A 15204-nucleotide genomic window follows, 5' to 3' on the forward strand; every position below is an offset into this window, starting at 1 on the left:
CTTCCCTTTGCAAGCAGAAGTACCTGAAACCAAAACTGAAAACTATAAGCACGAATCCTAGTGAGCTCCCCAAAATTACCACATATTATACACATAACATATAACACAACTATGGGTCTTCGCCCAGTTGCATCGAGACGAACCCGACATCGGCGTACCCGGCATCGGACTCTTGCCCGACATTGGGCTCGCCTCGGCATTAGACCACATTTGGCATCGGGCCTTCCCGACATCAGGCTTGCCCCGACATCGGGCTCACCCCGGTATACAAGCTGCATAATATATATCATGAACACATAACATAAACATATAACATACATCAGGCTTGCCCCGGAATCAGACCGAAGCTCGGAACATATAACACATAACATATAAACTAACATACATCGGGCTTGCCCCGGCATCAGACCTAGGCCTGGAACACATAACACATAACATGCATGGATCACAAAGACATCAAGCATACATAACTACTTCTCCGGACTGCCTCGGCATCGAACCGAAGTCCAGAACACATAATCTGCATCGGGCTACCCCCGACATCGGACCGAAGTCCGACATACACTATCATACATAAACGGGTCGGCACTAGTGCCTTCGACCCGTTCTTCCAAGAGAACACACCTCTCAAACTAGATGTTGATCTTGTACGTGAGGAATCTCTGATGGCTGCTCCCACGACTCCCCGGATAACTCTATACAATAATACTTAGTTAGAAAACTAAAAATCATACTAAGGGTAATATGATCATTTTACCCCTGGTCAAAGTCAATGCTATGGTTGTAACACCCATAAAAATCATGCCAAATTTAAACTTTTAAAAACATTTCAAAACCATTAATCATTACAAAACTTATTTTAAAAATAGTAAATATCAGAGTATCCCATAAACAAAGTCATAAATGTGAGGAGCTGTACGATCACGCCTTTGCCTTACCGCGATCATCTGATGTACCTGAAACAAAAACTGAAAATATAAGCCCAAAGCTTAGTGAGTTCCCCCCAAATACCCAATAATATACATATAACTACAAACATCATACTATGGGTCCAATCAACGATCAGGTTGGAATAACCGAGAGCCTCAACCATCCAGTTGGAATGTCAACATACTATGTGTCCAATCATCCTCGGGATGGAATACCCGAGGCCCACAATCAACAGGTTGGAATGTCCACATACTACGAGTCCAATCATCCTCGGGATGGAATACCATTACAAGAAAAATGTGATTTTTCTACGGAAGAAATCCGTTGCGAAAAGCTGAAATTCCGTTGCAAAAGACGAATAGCGAAGGAATTTGCAACGACCTATTTCCGTTTCTAAAAAACACCGTAGCGAGGGGTTTGCAACGGAAACGATAATTTGTCGCAATTTTGGCAACAGAGTGAAATCTGTGGCAGGTGGTATTCCGTAGTAAGATTCCATCACAAATTTTGTGGTAGTTCTTTCGTCACAAATTTTGTTGTAATTAATCCCTAGCAAAATCCGTGGTGATGAATCCCTAGCTAAATCTGTGGTGATGAATCGCTAACTAAATCTATGGTGATGAATCCCTAGCAAAATCCGTGTTAATAAATCCCTAGCAAATTTCGTGGTGGTAATTCCCTAGTAAATTCCATGGTGATGAACCCCTAGCAAAATTCGTGGTCTTGGTTCCATAGCTAAATTCGTGGGGTAAGAATATTTCCCTAGCAAAATCCATAACAATATTCTAGCAAATTTTGTAGGAATATTTTCGTTGCAAAGCTAAATAGCTAGGGATGCATAATTAATTCCTAATTATTTTGTACGAATATATAAAAAAATATATATATAAAATAATCAAATGTGATTTATACCATTAATAAAACAACAAATATTTATTACAAAGAAATGAAATGTAAACTAATTTAAAATAAATACTTATTCAGAAACATACCAAACACTTTATGATCTATAACTACTTTTGGAGTTCTCTAAAACCATTAATAATAGTCATTATCAATTGTAATTGTCGTTCAAGTTGCTTGATTCTTGTGTCATGTTATTCATTTCCGGCTTTCATTATTTCCTTTAGTGTTTCGTTTTGCTCTTTTTCTTTCCTCACAAGCAACCCTCAATTCTTCCAATTCATTATTTTGTCCGGAATATAACATGCTTCTGTTGTACCATTATTTATCGGAGTCGCCTTTGCAAATAAGCCAATATAGGTTCCCTTTGTCTTATCACCAAACACTCCTTTTGGTTTCAACCAAGACATATTTCCTGATTACAAGTAAGAAAAAGTTGGTTAATACCAGTTAATTAAAAAATAATATAAAGACTATAAAAATCATAATCAATAGTTATTTTTAAATAACAATGGATGTTTTGTTGGTAATTAAGTCTATCGTCATCATTTTTAATTACTATCTTAAATGTTAATTTTTTTCTAATTAGCATAATTGTCATTCCAATAGTTATTCGCCATATTAACAATTGCCAACACCTAGTGTTATTTTTTCATTCACAAATATAACCAATTTAACAAAGCTTAACAAAATTCATTAGATCTCTAGTTAAAACCAACTAGAAGCAAGATACGAGTGATTAATGAAACTAGAATTTGATATTTTATACCTTAAATTTATAGCAAACAAATAGGCATTTTTTTGTAATATACATGTTGCTGTTATTAAGTGAATTGAATCCAAGTTTATAAGTTATTATGATGAGGGCTTTTTAGTCTTTTTCATCCGTAGGAGTGATACTCTTTTTTTTTGTAATTTTTTTTTCCTTTTTTTTATCAGATTACATAACCATTGCAAAATATTCATTCATCGTAAAATTTGTTCCACATAAAGATGGCATATGAGCCGTGGAAGTTTCAAACAAGAGGGTATCAAACTCTTCACATGTCTCACTACAACCAATTCTTGAAGATAAATAAAAATCAAAAGGTGAACTACATTATTCTATTTTTCAGATTCTATACACAGTAGATATATACAAATTCATTAAGGTAAATAAATAAATAGAACTATCTACAAACTATTCTGATAAGTTGAAGAAGGTATTGAGTCGGGTTGGATGATCATGTTTAGACAATGGAAGGAAGCTGATGGTACCCACACCACCTCATCCTCTGCATAAATCATATAACATCCGACTGTTATTTCCTCCATATCCGCGACACAGATGTATAATCCCCTGTTCCCACCAACGAAATCAACTATCATTTCAAATAACTAAAGCATCGGTCTCAACTCTAACCAGAAGAAATCGTCGTTATTGAAATAGAAGATGTGTTGAATTAGGGAAGAAAGGAATAAACCCTAAGTTTCTTCGATTGAAAAGTTGCCTGGTATGTGGGTATCAGTCGGCTGTTTGCTCTCACATCCTTCTCCGACGATTGATCTGTGTAAGAACTAAAAACTGAAATGAAAATAGAAAGCATAAATAGATTTAGGTCTGGAAGTTACCATGATGATAGACTGAAGCAATCATCGACTTTTATCCCTCTATAAGTACCATTGATACCTGCTCCATCTTATATTCAGTTTCATGTACTGAAGTTATAATCAATTTATTCCTCTGCATAAACAACTTACGAATGAATGGAAAGCAAGTAAGCCCGAACCGGACCGGACCCGGGAACCGGCTTCGGCCAAAATCAAGAACCGAACCGGCCCGGCGGTTCTATCGGTTCCCGGTTCCTACCGGTTCTTGTCGTGTCTTCAAATGTTGGAACCGGTCCTTGAAAAATAGCATCATATGGTTCCGGTTATATCGGTTCCGGTTCCTACCGGTTCCCGGTTCCAAAAATCCACAAAAATAACGTCCCGATCCCGACCCGACCGGTTCCATCGGGTTCCGGTTCCGGCCGATTCCCCAATCCATATGCTCATCCCTAGTACAAATACACGAGAATTTGGGCAAGGAACTAAGGCATCGAACCAGAGATTAGAGTATATATATCAAGACTAGTTTTTTTTTTTTTTTTTTTTTTTTTTTTTTTTTCATTTTTGATTTTCAAGTTTAGGAGGTAACTTGAAATTAGAATTTTCACAGAAATAAGGACGGTAATTTGAAATTAGAAAAATAAGAAGGAATACCATCGATAAAAATTTATCTATTTTAAATTTAGAAATATAAATATTTAATTTTTTAATGAATAATTGTTTATTATATTATTTTGTTTTATAATATTATTTCTATCTTAAATTTAATAAGTTTTTAATGTAATAATAATTTTAAAACTTATATATCTATTAATATTTATAAATTTTGAATGAAAATATAAATATTTTTATTTTGCTACTTGTGGTTTAAGTTGTGAACAATAAAAATCTAGTAACTAGGGGTGAGGAGTCGGCATGGGCTTGTGGAAATAGTGGTATAAGTAGGAGTTAAGGAGGTATTTATGTATGCATAGTTATGGGGGTGGGGCGGTGGTGGGATAGGTGTCATCGTATGTTTGTGAGGTAGGGTGTATATGTATGGGTGTGGGTGGGGCTATAAGTGTGGGCATGAGTGTAGGTGTGAAGGTATGGGACATGTAGGTATGTGGGGTCGTGTAGGTTATATGGGGTGAGGGTGGGAGAGCATGAGATATGGGTGTAGATGGTGTAGGGATGGGATGGTTGGTTGGTGGTATGGGTAGGGTATATGGATTGGTTAAAACCTTAAGCCTTAAGCTGAAGACCTAAGCTTAAAACTGAAGTCGTGAACTATTTATTATAGCTTCAGTCGTGAACTATTAGGATGGGATGGTTGGTTAGTGGTATGACCAGGGTATATGGATTGTATTAATCCTTAAGTCGTGAACTATTAGCATTAAGCCTTAAGCCGAAGCCCTATGCTTAAAACCTTAAGCCCTAAACCATAAGTCATAAGCCATAAGCCATAAGCAATGAGCTATAAATCATATATCAAAAACCCTAAGCCATAAATCACAAACCTTATGCCCTAAGCCAAAAACCATATTTTAAAAATAATCATAAACCCTAAGACTTAAGCCATCAACCATCAACCATAAGCCATAACTCATACTCTTTAAGCCCTAATCCATAAGCACTAATCCCAAAACCCTAAGACTGAAGCTTAAATCCATAAGGCTTCATCCTTAAGCTTTAAACCACAAATCTGAAACCCTAAGCATTAAGCCTTAAGATACATACCATAATATATTAGCCTTCAACCTTATTCCATAAGCTCTAAACCATAAACCCTAATCGATAATCCATAAGCCATAAATCATATACTATAAGCATTAGCCTTAATCCCTAAGTCATAAGCCATAAGTGTTAGGGTTTTAGGCTTATGACTTATTTCTTATGGCTTAGGGCTTTTGGTTTAAGACTCATGGGAATGGCTTATGGTTTGTGGATAAAGGCATATGAATTAAGGCTTGTGGCTTAAGGTTACCACCTTAGGCCATTTAACTTACAACTTATGGTGTAGGCTTATGTGCTTAAAGCTCGTGGCTTATGGCTTAAGACTTAAGATAAGTGGCTTATGGTTTATAACTAAAGGCTTAAGGCCTAAGGCCTAAAGGTAAGGTCTTATGGATTAGAGATTAGGGATTATGGTTTATGATTTAAATACTGGGGCATAAGGCATAGAGCTTATGCCTTAAATCGTTTGGCTTAAAGACCACCACCTCTACCCACCATCACCACCACCACCACCTTTACCCACCATCATCACCACCACCACCACAACCACTACCACCCACCACCAACAACAGTATCACTACCCACTATCACCACCACCGTCACTATTAATGTCATTACCACTACCATCACCTAGCACCGCCATATCTACCCACCTATCCACCATCAGTACCACCACCAACATCGACACTGCTACTACTATCATCACCTCCACCACCACCTACCTCCACTACCATCATCACCTATTTCCATCACCACAACCACTACCACCCACCACCATCACCAACATCACTACCAACTGTTACCACCATCAACCACCATCACCACTACTGTCACCACCACTGCCACATCCACCCACCCACCATCACTACCACCACTATTCAATACCACTACCAACACCAACACCCATTACTACTATCCTCATCACTACTACCGCCACCTACCTCCACTACCACCCATCATCACCACCAGCATCACTACCCACTGTCACCACCACCCACCGCCGTCACCACTACCCACTGTTACCACAAATAGATTTAGGTTAACCTTTAAATTATAAGTATTGTGTTAGTGTATGATTAACTCTAGACATATATTTTAAGCATAGATAAATTAGGGACTGTTTGTTACCTCCATTTACATATTCTTTTCTATATAATATATATATATATATATATATATATATATATATATATATATATATATACATACATATATATATATATATATATATATATATTATAGAAAAGAATATGTAAATGGAGGTAACAAACAGTCCCTAATTTATCTATGCTTAAAATATGCACATACTAACTTAGTATCCTGTATCATCTCTTGAGGTAAATCGTGTAATGAGTAAATGACATTTCAATTTTGTTTCTTTGTTGATCGGTCCTTCCAAATTCCCGTTTCTGACTCCACCTCCGGTTCTCTCCAAACTCCAGGAGACATTCAATCCTCCGTAAGCTCGTGATTCTGCCGTCAATCCTGACTATAGTGTCTGTCATCGACTCTTTAGTCGTCGATCCCTTTCTCCCCCTTCATCTGTTCATCAGCACCACATGAATCCAGGATTCATCTGTTCAACTCCCTTTTTCTCCTCACTCAAGTCAAGTCAATATAACTTATTCTAATCTTCATTTAATCGGTTCGTCTCATAATCTATTCTTTACTTTATTATAACATCGATTATATGTTTAATTGAAAGACAACTTCTGAAAATTTATTATTTTTCAAATTAGTTGTTGTATGCTTGATTCATCTGTTCATCTATTACATTGAATACAAACAAAAGTTTCTTTTAAGTTCTCGAAGTTTGTTAGTGTTACTGTGTTCATGTAATATGTTCATCTATTTGACTCATTTCGTTTCTTGTTCAATGTTAATTTGTTAAATGATTCAAATACGGATGGTTAGTGTGTTGCATGATTCAAATATGGTTGTGTTACCAGTAATCTGTTTGTTCAATGTGTTTTGATGTTGTGAAATCAGTTTCAGGCTTCAAATATTATTTCTTTGGTTGATTAAACTCAGTCATATGATTTAACTATAGTAAAGCATCAATGGGTAACTTAAAAAAAATTGATCTTTTGAAGTTGTTTAGCCACCCATTGCTTCATAGTGTATTAATTTATATGTTGAAAATTTTATATTAGTAATATGAAGGAAATTGAAAACGATAATTATAATAGATTTTACAAGAAGAAATCCAAGGAGTTTCTTGATCCTTTTGCACACAATCACTTCAACGAGTTTTTAGAACCTACCATTTTGCTCTAACCTTACTATGTTTTTCCACCACTTTGTCATTTTAACCATTTTGGTTATATACTTTCCACCCTTATTTGATAATGATTACCAATCAAAGACTAATTCTAAAACTCTATGCTTTGGTTTGTTTGGATACATGATGTATATGATGATGTTTGTAATATGGGAACTTATGATTTACAAATTCCTACAGGTAAGTAAGTAAAGTGAAGTTCAGGGTTTAATTTTCATGGAGCCGCAAGTCAAGGACTGGCTATCTAGCTAAAAACAGAAAAAAAAAAGTTACAGTGAAGAGGGGTATGGAACTTAAAGTTTTCATTTGAATCACAAAAGAGAAGACAAGATCATCCATAACATTTGTACCATGATGAGTGTCAGAGATCATATTAGTTCCTTATGAAGATCGTGTGATACTTGTATAATCTGGAAATACTACTTTCTTGAATTATTTTTTTTGTTCATGGATATTGATACAATTTTTAATAAAATTTGACATGTATTTTTATTTCCTTTACAAAACATGTTGTACAAACTTCAATATGAGGAAAACAGATACATGGTTCACTAATAACATCCTACTTTCAGTTTTAACCCATAGTGGCATCCAACTTTTATTTATACCCCATAATAGCATCCTGATTTCGTTTTTAACCTATAATAGCATCCTATATTCGTTTTAACCCATAATGGATTCTTACTTTCAACATTAACCCATAATAGCATCTAAATTTCATTTATAACCTATAATAGCATCCTACTTTCGTTTTTAACCCATAATGACATCTTACTTTCAACTTTTACCATTCTTGCCTATATTCTCAAAATCCACAACATAGTTATTCCTTGATTTTGTAAAACTAACCATCATTATACAATGCATACACAATGTCTCCATGATAAAAGTCTTCAAACCTCTATAGCAAAACAACTATGAAATTGACTTTGGTAGCAAAATTTTCGTAGCAACATAACTATGAGTTATAATTCCTTAGCAAAATTGTTATGGGATTTAATTTTGTAACAAAAATCATTACAAAATAACAATATACCTTTACTCCATATCAAATCATCTATGAAGTTAATTTTCATAGCTAATATATGTGTCTAAATAGCTACAAAGTATTAATTCCTAAAAAAATTGTAACAAAAGTTGCAATAGATATTGGATCCATAGTCAAACTTCAATGAGTTTATTTCTATTGAAAACTTCCATAGCTAAATAGCTATGGATTGGAACTCCCTAGCAAATTCGCTATGGAATTTAATTTCTTAACGAATTTCCTAACAATGTAGCTAGGATTTTTTTTTCCAAAGCACTAAAAATAAAAATCTGTAACACAATTCTGTAGGTAAATAGCTATGAATGCTACTTCCATAGCAAAACAACTATGGAATTTTATTCCGTTGAAAATTTTTGTTGTAGATTAACCACAATATTCAATTTTGTAGCATAATTACAACAAAAAGCAGTTTCGTAAAATATTTCGTTGCAAATTTGCTACAAATAGTTTTTCCATAGAAATATCGGTAGCAATATACCAACGGATTTCAAGTTGGTAACGGTTTTCATAGCAACTCCCATGTTTTCTAGGGAAAATTTATCCTGTAGAAAATATGGTAGCAAATTAGCTATGGAATGACATTCCATAGCATGATCCATTGCAGAATAACAACGAAAATACGTTCCATAGCGCCCTTCCCTAGCAAAATCGCAATTTTCTTGTAGTGTACTCACGGCCCACAACCAACAGGTTGGAATTCCTGGTCTATTGGCTTTCGTAGAAAGCATATAAGCCTCAACCGCCAATTAAACATGTGCATATATAGCAGATAATCACATAACAATCTATAGACAAGCAAATCAATCTAACAGATCATAGCCACATAATAACATAATACAATCCTATCTACCAGGATACTGATCTAACAGATCATACTAGCATTGCATATCAGGATAACAATGCAAAGGGTCGGCCTTGGTGCCTTCGACCCTTGAGTATAGTGAGGAAAACTCACCTCGTAATGTCGAAATGAAAAGATAAGCTCAAAATCTTGAATTACCATCACGGACCACCCCAGCCACTTATATTTACCATAAGATCATTTCCATAAATTTCCAATTTACCAAAATACCCCTGAGGTTAACTAGTCATTCCTTGGTCAAAGTCAAAGTTAACAGTCAAGGTCAACAGTCCATGTTGACCCGACACATCGAGTGCATTTTAATGACTCGTCGAGTCCTTCTAGAACTCGAGAAGTCGTGAAATCCCCAGTTAACTCATCGAGTTTCCCTGCAACTCACCGAGTTCATGCATGTCCAAAGGTCCGGAAAACCCTAGCTGACTCGCTGAGTCATCCTAATGATTCGCCAAGTCCATGCAAAAATCCTTGCACGACAATCTTCATCGGACTCACCGAGTTAGCCACGTAACTTGTTGAGTCCCTTCAATAATTTCCCTATTCAGATGCTTTTTAATCCACTCTAAAGCTCCATATTGTAGATCAAGCTTCCCAAGGCATGTTTATCACGTAAAGTTGCAAACGTTACATGCATGCAAGGCTCTAAAGGCTATAGGGGTTGCAAGGTGAGGCTAAGGAGGTAAAGGATCTTTTAAGTAGGGTGCAAAACCCCAGAAATTAGGGTTTCATCCTTCAGCTCGAACTCGTCGAGTCCTATCCTCCAACCTGTCAAGTTGGTCAATTAAACACATGGCCAGAAACAACGTTCCTACTCGACGAGTCACGGCATCCAACTCGTCGAGTAGACCTTTCAATATGAAAAATAAAGTTGTAAAATAAATACATGAGAGTTGGGTGTTACAATTCTCTCCCACTTGAACTAGACTTTGTCCTCGAAGTCTGCTGCGGTGAACATCTCCGAATAGTGCACCCGCATCTCAGCCTCCGGCTCCCATGTCCACTAAGACCCCTTCAGTGCTCCCACTGTACCTTTGCCAAAGGTATTTCCTTGTTCGACATAACCTTCACCTTCTCCTCTAGAATGGCCACAGGCCTATACACATAATTCAAACGCTCATTGACTTGAATGCCATCCAATGATACTACTGCCTCCTCGTCCATGATGTATTTCCGTAATTGCGAAACATGAAAAGTCTTGTGGATCTAATTGAGCTCCTCAGGAAGATCTAGTATGTAAGCTACCTTGCTAACCCTGGCAATGATCCTGAATGGCCCAATGTAACGGGGCCCCAATTTCCCCCTCTTCCTGAAGCGAATCACACCCTTCCAAGGTGAGACCTTTAGGAGTACCATGTCAACAACCTGGAACTCTAACTCTAATCGATGACGGTTGGCGTAGCTCTCCTATCTACTCTATGCAGTATGCAACCGCTATCTAATATGCTGAATCTTCTCAGTAGTTTGTAAAACTACCTCTGTCTACCCCCATCACTCTGTGACCAACCTCACCCCAACCCTGACCCCACCAAACATCAAAACCCATACCCGACCGCATCGTGTCGAAAATCCCCGACTATCCAGTACAAATCAGGCATTCTCGCCCCTGATCCTCTCCAACTTCTAGTTCTTTGGTTGCATGCCCTTAGCCTGAGCCTCTCTAATCAAACTTACGAGTGGAGAATCCACCGATATCCTCATACATGTCGCTGGTGTGGAAGATGTAGCTAACTTGCGGCTCAGAGCGTCTGCCACCACGTTCGCTTTACCTGGGTGGTAAAGGATCTCATAGTCGTAGTCCTTAACTACATCCAGGGGCGGACGCAAGAGTTCATAGTAGGGGTTGCACGGGAAGATTAGGGTTGCACGATAGTAGAAAAAATAAAAATTTTAAAAATTTTCGAAAATTTTTCCACCGCGACCAGAAAATTTAGGGGTTGTCGGTGCCACCCCGGAACCCCCCTAAATCCGCCACTGACTACATCTAGCCACCTGCACTATCTCATATTCAGGTTCGGCTAATCCATAATGTGTCTCAAGCTCTTGTGATCCGTGTATATGGTATATCGGACCCCATAGAGGTAATGTCTCCAAATCTTGAGAGTGAATACCCTCGCTCCTAACTCCAGATCATGAATAGGGTATCTCGTCTCATGCGGCTTCAACTATCGTGATGCGTAGGCTATCACCCGTCCTCTCTGCATGTAGCACCTGGTTCCCGATATATATTTCTTGTAATCAAAAATTCAAAATTCATGCATTTTTACCTTGGACTCGGCGAGTTGAAGGACCGACTCGCCGAGTAGGAGCGGGATGAGACGTGAGGTCTGAGCCTTAGACTCGGCGAGTCGGTTCCCCGACTCAGCGAGTAGGACCTGTCTGGGCAAAAACCCTAACCCGAGTGTTGGCACCCTATTTAAGCACACTAACTCGGCCTCCATTGTCCCTAACACTTCCAGAGAGCTGTAGTGAGAGACCTTAGCCCCCATATTGTTCTTGTGAGTGATTTTTCTTGGTGAAGGAAGTTTAGAGCTTAGAAGAAGAAGCAGGAGGTTGAAGAGTGCAATGAGGGGAGTAGATTCGAAATCTACACTGTGAGAAGCTTCCATTCAGGTAGAAAAGTTCCTACCTTGATCTCTAGGTCATTAGATGCCATTTTGTCCCAAATTGGTGGTTTTCAAGCCCTAAAACACCAAACTCCAAGTGTTTGTGCTTAATGATCCGAAAGGACTTCAGACCTAGACCTTGTGGACGTATTAGAAGCCTAAAGTTTCTGTGGTTGAAGTGATTGAGGTCCCCATTGGGTGTATGACCTCATAAAGAGCTTGGATTTGCCTTTTGGAACTTGTAGGGCTATGCATGCATGTAAAGTTTGCAACTTTATGTGATAAGCATGCCCTAGGAACATAGATCTATGGTTTTGAAGCGTTGCATATCTCAGATTTGGTTTATATGGGAAATGGGTCAAGGGACTCGGAGAGTCCCAAAGTGGAACTCGACGAGTTCTTTGAAGATGGCCTTAGACTCAACGAGTCCTATAAAGATTGCTTGGTACTCGGCGAGTTGTTCTTCAAACTCGGCGAGTCAGATGAACAGTTACTGAGTAAGAGGGATTTAGGTGTTGAAGGTCAAACCCTTCGTATCTGCACGCAGAATTAGCAATCTACGTGTAGCGATAGTCCTAGAAACCCAAATCCTCATAAAGGATGCTCTGGTGAGGATTTGGAAGCGAGTAGGAGATCTTCTCGTATGGACTCGGTGAGTCGGATCGCGAGCCAGTTCTATCATCCCAAGTAATGAATTAAGGGTGACTCTGTGAGTGGGAAAATGGGACTTGTAGAATGGGACCGGGTTAGTAGGAGAAGGACTCGGCGAGTCGGTGCTATGACTCGACGAGTCCAGTCAACTGGAAGTTAACTTTGACCAAGGAGTTGACCTTGGACTAGGGGTGGGTCAGTCGTATGACCTAAGGGTGTGTATGAGTGGCTAATCTATGTTTATGATTTATAACCGGAGGATTTTCGATTCAGCAATCAGGCGCTTAGCAAGCAGACTTTCAACAGCTACTTTTCGAGGTGACTTACCTTCCAATAGCAGTGGGTCTAAGGCCACAATGTCGGCCCATTAGTAGGAGTTTTATGATTAGATGATTGTCTCTGTGATATTCATCTAGGGCTGCTACTACCTGTGTTATGTTTATGTGCTAGTATGATATGATGCTATGCGCTAGTAACAGTAGGGGAGATAGTCCCCAGAATATCGGTCGATAGGACTGAAGGGGTAGATATGCCCAGCCATGCTAGATAGATTATGTGATACAGGTTATGTGGTAGTGGTAGGGGTGAAATAGTCCCCAGTATCCGGTCGAGAGGACCGAAGGGGAGACCAGCACCTAGGTATGCTAGTCAGTATCCGGTCGAGAGGACCGAAGGGGAGACCAGCACCCAGATATGCTAGTCAGTATCCGGTCGAGAGGATCGAAGGGGTAGGTCGGGCACCCAGATATGGCTGGCAATATATGTATGTTATGTGGTACGGTGGGGAAACTCACTACGTTTCATGCTTACGATTTTCAGTTGTTGTTTCAGGTGCCTCTTCAACGAAGGGGAAGGAGTTGGCGCGGTAGCGGCATATCACACACACGCTCTTTGTTTTCCGCACTACGAGATATTCTGGGATTTGTACTCTGACATTATGGTTGTTTTTATGTTTTGGTTTCGGACACGAAATATGCTTTATGAGATGATATGATCAGATGACGTTTTACTATAAATATTTTACAAACCACTTATTTTAAATGAAGTTTTTGGGCATGAAAATTGGGTCGTTACACTGTATGAGGACCGCCCCCAGTCCCGTGAAGGATGTATCATAGAACACTATAAAATCCTCAACTCCCGCTGGGAGAGTCAAGAATGGAGCCTCGCATAGTCGTTGTCGAGGGTCTCAAATGCCCTCTGTTGCTTGGGCCCCCACCAGAAATCCACCCCTTCCTCGTCAGATGAGTGAGGGGTACTGCAATCTTAGTGAAATCCTGTATGAATCTCTAGTAGTACCCTGCCAACCCCATAAAACTCCTGATATCCGAAGGAGTTTTCAGAACCTCCCATTGCATAACCTCCTCGATTTTGGCCGGATCAATCAAAATCCCCTTGTGGTTAATGAGGTGTCCGAGGAACTGAACTTCCCATAACCAAAACTCACACTTCGAGAACTTGGCATAAAGCCGTTCCCGCCTTAGAACTCCCAATAACTCTCAAAGATGCTCCTCGTGCTGCTCTCGGGTCTTGGAATATACCAAGATATCGTCTATGAACACAGTAACTGAGCAATCGATCATCAGTCTGTAGACTCGATTCATCAAGTCCATTAATATTGCAGGGGCGTTGGTGAGCCCAAACGACATCACTACGAACGCGTGGTGTCCATAATGAGTCTGAAACGCGATCTTCTCCACATCCTCCTCCCTAACCCTGACTTGATGGTACCTGGACCTCAGGTCTATCTTGGAGAACCACGATGCTCATTGCAACCGATGAAAAAGATCATTTATCCTCGGGAGTGGATAACGGTTTTTCACCATCATCTTGTTCAACTTTCGGTAATCAATACACATCCGGTGTGAACCATCCTTCTTTCTGACGAAGAGAATCGGCGCTCCCCATGGAGAACTGCTTCCTAAAATCGAAGCCATTCAAAATTGGGAAGTGCCCCATAATGCTTCCAAAATTCGCAGTTTCATGGGTCTCGCGGGATATTACCGGAGATTCATTAAAGACTTTTCCCGTATAGCCGTACCTCTCACGAGTCTTACACGTAAGGAAGCAAAGTTCGAATGGGGTGAAGCACAAGAAAAAGCTTTCTTAACTCTAAAAGATCTTTTGACTCATGCTCCAATCTTATCACTTTCAGAAGGTGCTGACAATTTCTCCGTATATAGCGATGCTTCAAGATTGTGACTCGGTTGTGTGTTGATGCAACGTGGTAAAGTGATAGCCTATGCCTCAAGACAACTGAAAGATTATGAAAAGAATTATCCCACTCATGATCTCAAACTCGCTGCAGTGGTATTTGCCCTAAAATTTTGGAGACATTATCTTTTTGGTACAAAATGCAAATTGTTTACTGACCACAAAAGTCTCAAGTATATATTTAGTCAACAAACTTTAAATATGAGATAACAACAAGCCATGGAGCTGATCAAATATTATGACTGTGAAATCCTATATCATCCTGGAAAGGCCAATGTAGTTGCTGATGCACTTAGTAGGAAAGTTTATCGTAATAGTATGTATTATACTATTACTCACACTACAGTAAAATTCACTATTCTTGATGAACTAGAGAAATGGCAAGAAGAGGCCTTAAAACCAGAAAATG

The sequence above is a fragment of the Lactuca saligna genome, chromosome 9 (genome assembly GCF_052625555.1).
Source record: "Lactuca saligna cultivar CGN05327 chromosome 9, ASM5262555v1, whole genome shotgun sequence".
Classification (NCBI taxonomy): Eukaryota; Viridiplantae; Streptophyta; class Magnoliopsida; order Asterales; family Asteraceae; genus Lactuca; species Lactuca saligna.